The 6,000-nt window shown below is 43.9% G+C and overlaps 1 protein-coding gene across 6 annotated transcripts in view; it reads right to left on the bottom strand.

Moving 5' to 3' along the window:
• sema6bb (sema domain, transmembrane domain (TM), and cytoplasmic domain, (semaphorin) 6Bb) overlaps window positions 1-6,000 on the bottom strand; it is a 179,138-nt gene that overhangs the window by 118,590 nt on the left and 54,548 nt on the right. The gene's annotated exons all lie outside the window — the stretch shown is intronic.

Genomic DNA, 6,000 nt, shown 5'->3' with positions numbered 1-6,000 from the left:
GGGGTACATGATACGTTTGTGTCTGAGAAAACAAATGTCTGACTCCGTCGAAAGAGCAGGGCGCGTGCTAGAGTAGCGATGGGGTTAGCGCTGGGGCTAGCACTGGAGTTAGCGCTGGGACATATGATGATACACACCCTACTGCGGACACACAGGGGCAGGCTGAAGAGATCGATGGAATGTGCCCAGACTGGGGGGTGGAGGCATAAACAGGGCCCAGACTGGGGGGTGGAGGTGAGGGTTGTGCCAATGCTACACCGTTTGCTTCTTTTTTGTTGTTCTTTCTTTCTTTATGTGCCATATCATGACCCTTGTTGTTATGGGACATATACGGGCACTTTACATTCGAGAAGGGGCCTGTGAAAGAGAAGAGAACTCTGCACTTTTAACTAATGAAACAGAAGGGCGTTGATGTCATGGCTTTACATGACGCTAATGACGCCGGCAGGAGCAAGCAGTGGGAGGACCTGGTCTTCAGTCTCTGGACCTCCACGGGGTGCTTGTCCTTCCAGTGAGGAACGTCCTGTCTGTTTCTTATGAGGTGCAGCAGGTGAGAGATGGCAGGAGCACAGCCCCACCTGGCTTCCCATCATGCTTTGTGTGAGATGACTCACACACACGATTTACCTGCTACTTGGAGGGACTTCAATGAAACTGTACATGGGCTTAGGTTAGGGATGGTTGTATTTCATTGGCTGCATTGGAAAGTATTTAATATTAATATAATATTAGCATAATAGAATTTTAATATAGCGATTGCACTGGTTGGTCTTTCTGCCTGGTTATGTGTGATATATTTTGTATAACTACAGTAAAAACATTATACTGATACTTCTGTGTTTCTCTTCTGAATAATATGAACTTTATGATTAAATTTTAAGTGTTTTCTTCATTTTGGAATAATTTTAGGTTATGGAACAAATGTTTCTGTGATGTCCTGGCTGGGTATTCAGCCTCAAAGACCATGGCCCCCAATCACAGCCCTCACAATCCACGCTGACCAATCACAGCCCTCACAGTCCACGCTGACCAATCACAGCCCTCACAGTCCACGCTGACCAATCACAGCCCTCACAAAGGATTAATCATGGCAGAAATTCACTTCCCTGATCCAAAGCACCCACTTATTGAATCATCACACACACACCTGTTTCTCATCTATTCTCACTTTGTTTAAGTCCCACAGGTGCCCTAGTTCAGTGTTTCAGACTAGCCTACTTACACACTTTGCAAACCTGCTTCTGCCATCTGTTTAGACTTTAGGTCTTTTTTCCTTCTTGCATTTGCATTCGAATAAACCATTCTGAGTTCATCGCTAGCATCTCACTCCTGATTCACACTGTCTGGCTTTCAACAGTTTGCAAGGGGGCTGGGATTTTCAGATCATTTTAAGCTCCCCACATCATCAGGTGGGAAGGGTCTGGTAAGCTCAGGTGTCCAGTCCCTTGGAGTGTGTAAACACACAATATGTACACACTACATACAAAATACATACATAGCCTATATGATGTGTATATATTCCAGATTATAAGATGGAGTATATCTGCAGGAGGTTTGGAGGTGTGGTGATGTGCACATGGCTGGTGATAGATTGGCGATTCATTGGTGAAGGATTGGCGATTCATTGGTGAAGGATTGGTGATTCATTGGTGAAGGATTGGTGATAGATTGGTGTGATTGGTGATAGATTGGTGATAGATTGGTGTGATTCTCTTCTGTTTTCCTCTTTTGGCTGTCAGATGATCCCCTGATCCACCTGAAGACTCAAGGTTTTATCCAGACTCCGTTCACTTCATCTATATAGTTCCTCTATACCTCTATCCCTCCATACTTATATACCTCTATACGCCTATCCCTCCATACTTCTATACCTCTATACATCTATCCCTCTATTGCTCTATACATTTATCCCTCCATACCTCTATACATCCATCCCTCTATCACTCTATACATTTATCCCTCTATACATCTATCCCTCTATCGCTCTATACATTTATCCCTCTACATCTCCATACCTCTATCCCTCTATCTCTCTATACTAGGGGTGGGCATAGATTAATTTTTTTAATCTAGATTAATCTCACTGAAATCTTGAAATTAATCTAGATTAATCTATATTAAAATGACTCATATGCATGCTACCCAAGTAATGACTAAAAAGTCAGTCATTGAGATAGGGTTTCTTAATACAGAGGGTGCATTAGACCAGGGGCTCATCTCCTGTTTCCAAAATGCATCAATGACTGCTTGAGGAAGCTTTTCTACTTTGATACTTCAAAAAATGTAGGCTACTCGTGTTCAACGGTTTATTCAGTTAAACATGAATTTGTAAGCCTACATATTGTAGCCTACATTAAAAGGGGTTGATAACATATTTTTCAGCTAAACATGATATTTGAAATGTAAGCCAACATTTAGTACATTTAACCTCACGGACGTAATTTGGGGGGGGGGGACTAGTACATTTAACCTCACGAACGTAATTTGGACGTAATTACGTCCATGAGGTTAAATGTACACTTTTTCAAAAGCCGGTTTTGGTCCTCTGCTTAAAAAGAAATATTTAAATAGCGACGAATCTAGCTCTAGGACCATGCAGAAAACGACCGCTGCGAGCTCCGCTCCGGTAACATTTTACGTTCCTAAAAGTGAATTTTCCATGAAGCAAACCTGGCGACTTCGTGGCTGCATCCATGTAAACACACGTACGATTTGTAATTCACAGGTTTGAAAACACATTCTCGCCCCTACTGTGTAATTTGGTTAGGGATACACCCGAACTAAACTATCAAGTTGAAAGTCATCATAGTTTGCTTATCCATTTTGACCCAGTTCCCAACCCAACTTTAAGAATAGATTAACGGCGATAATTTTTATATCGCCCGATAAGAGTATGAAATTAACGAACGCCGGTAATGGCCCACCACTACTCTATACATATATCCCTCTATACCTCCATATATCTAACATTCTACACCTCTATGCCTCTATACCTAACCCTCTATCCGTCTATCCCTCTATCTCTCTATCCCTACATAATTCTATCCCTGTATTACTCTATACCTATAATTCTGTCATTCTGCCTCTGTGTGTCCTTGTCCTTTATCATTATCACCTCTCTCTCTCTCTTTCTCTCACTCTTGCCCCCCTCCTCTCACTTGCTGTTCTGAAGATCAAAGCAATGCCCTCTCCTTGACAGTTAACAGCTGCATTAGCATCAGGTACAAACCCACATCAGGTATAAACACTCTCTCTCTCTCTCTCTCTCTCTCTCTCTCACATACACACACACACACACACACACACACACACACACACGGCCTACCTCTCTGATTTACTCTGTATTACTCAAGCGTATGCTTGTGATGATGTGAGGTTAAGGAGTGCATAAAAGACAGCAGTCTAAAGCAAAACAGAACACACGCACACACACACACAAAGAAATCTGAAGCAAAACAGAAATACCTACATCAAGAATAAACACACACACACACACACACACACACACACACACACACACACACACACACACACACACACACAACACAGCAGTCTAAAGGAATAGAGAGGAAGCCCTACAGCTTGGTGTGAGAACTGCATCAGCACAGCAGATGACTGCACACATTCACATCCACTCCCCTTTCTCTCTCTCTCTCTCTCTCTCTCTCTCTCTCTCTCTCTCTCTCTCTCTCTCTCTCTCTCTCTCTCTCCCTCCCTCTCTCTCTCTCCCTCCCTTTGCTCATACTCATCCTCTTCCCCCTCGTTCTTCCATCGCTCGGGCGGATGTGACAGGTTCTTTGTGGTGGGGTAAGGAGACCAGTCCCAACCCACACCACAACCTTCAACCATCTCTCCCCAGATACACATTCACCACAGCAACACGTTAAAGTGATGCAGGACCCTCCCTCACACCGTCTCCAACTGGAAACATGTTCTCATCTCTTCTCTTATCTCAAACGAAACATGTTCTCATCTCTTATCTCAAACGTGCTCCCCAAATTTCACAAATTCCTTTTTGACCGGAAACCCAGAGGACACAGTGGTGCTGGAGCAGGAATAGGACAGTGGTCTCTCTCTGTCTGTCTCACTCTCTCTCTCTTTCTGTTTGTCTCACTCTCTGTCTGTCTCACTCTACCATCTCTGTCACTGTCTCACTCTCTCTCTCGGTCTGTCTCTCTGTATCACTCTTCCATCTTTGTCACTGTCTCACTCTCTCTGTCTCACTCTATCATCTCTGTCTGTCTCACTCTCTCTGTCTCACTCTACCATCTCTGTCACTGTCTCACTCTCTCTGTGTCTGTCTCTGTCTCACTCTTCCATCTTTGTCACTGTCTCACTCTCTCTGTCTCACTACCATCTTTCAATTTCAATTCAATTCAATATAGCTTTATTAGCATGACTGTATAGGGTACAGTGTTGCCAAAGCATTACAACAATGATAACAAAGAACAAATAACAATAATAATATATGATAACATTTAGTTAAAGTTATCATTTCAATTATTTACATTCACATTCTGAAGCTGAAGGGGGGGGGGGGGGGGGGGGGCGTTTCCCACTGTCTCTCAGGCTGTGACATGTAGTTACATATTTAGCAGCGAGGGGGGCGCTGTGTCCATCTCCTAGGATGATTTTTAGTTGTTCAGTTTGTGTTAATGTTTGGAAGTTTGGAATTATTTTTATGAATTTGTGTGTGTAAATTTCTCGTGTTCTTGTGAATTTTTCGCATTGTAGGAGAAAGTGCATCTCTGTCTCGACCTCACCTGTCGTACAGTGACCACACAGCCTCTGCTCTCTGGGCAGCCAGGACTGTTTATACCTGCCTCTCTCTACGGCCAGGCTGTGGTCACTGAGTCTGTACTTGGTCAGGATCTGTCTCTGCTTTGTATCTCTGACAGTCAAGAGATACTCTTCCAATTCGTACTCTATTTTTAGGGCCCGATAGCATTCAAGTTTGTTTTGAGTCTGAATTTCTTTTCCCCAATGTTCCAGATAATCCCTTTGACTGCGTTTGATGATTTGGTTAATGTTTAGTTTTGGGGTTAAAGCAGTGCTGGAACGAGGCTGTTGTCTGTTACTATCTGTTAGAGGGTTAATAAGCCTCAGAACCAGCTGACTGAGGGGGCTCTTCTCGGGGTTCAGTTCTTGGGTCTGTAATGTCTTAAAATGTAGCGTATCACTGGGACTCGTTTTCAGGTGCATCCAGAAATTTAGAGCTCGTTTTTGGATATTGATGAGCAATGGGAATCGGCCTAATTCTGCCCTGCATGCATTGGTTGGTGTTTTTCTTTGGACTTTTAGAATCATTCTGCAGAATTCTGCATGCAGGGCTTCTGCTGGATGCTTGTCCCATCCAGTGTAGCTTTGCTGACTGAGTGGACCCCATACCTCAGTTCCATACAGCGCAATATGCTGAATCACACTATCAAATATTTTACACCAGATTGGAACGGGAATGTCGATATTGTAGAATTTTCTCCTGATGGCGTACATTGCTCGATGAGCTTTATCTTTTAGTGCATTCACTGCCGTACTGAAACTCCCGGATGCAGTAATAACAAGGCCGAGGTAAGTGTACTGCATCGTGTGCTCCAGGGCGGTGCTGCCCAGACTGAACTGGTATCTGTGTTCCTGACATCTGGGCTTCTTTTGGAAGACCATAACTCTGGTCTTCTTCATGTTTACTGCCAGGGCCCAGTTCTGGCAGTACTGCTCCAGCAGGTCCAGGTGCTGCTGTAGCCCCTGTGCGCTCAAGGACAGCAGCATCGTCTGCATAGAGCAGGAACTTCACCATCCCGTCCTGCAGAGCGAGACCAGGAGCTGCAGACTGTTCCAGCTGCACTGCTAACTCGTCAATGTAGATATTAAAGAGTGTTGGACTCAGACTGCAGCCCTGCCTCACTCCTCTTTTCTGAGTGAAGAATTCTGTGTGTTTGTCTCCAATTCTTACTCCACATTTGTTTCCTAAATACATTGATTTGATGATGTCATAGACTTTAC

The sequence above is a fragment of the Brachyhypopomus gauderio genome, chromosome 4 (assembly GCF_052324685.1).
Source record: "Brachyhypopomus gauderio isolate BG-103 chromosome 4, BGAUD_0.2, whole genome shotgun sequence".
NCBI classification, from domain to species: Eukaryota; Metazoa; Chordata; class Actinopteri; order Gymnotiformes; family Hypopomidae; genus Brachyhypopomus; species Brachyhypopomus gauderio.
This window is presented reverse-complemented; position numbering and strand designations above follow the sequence as displayed.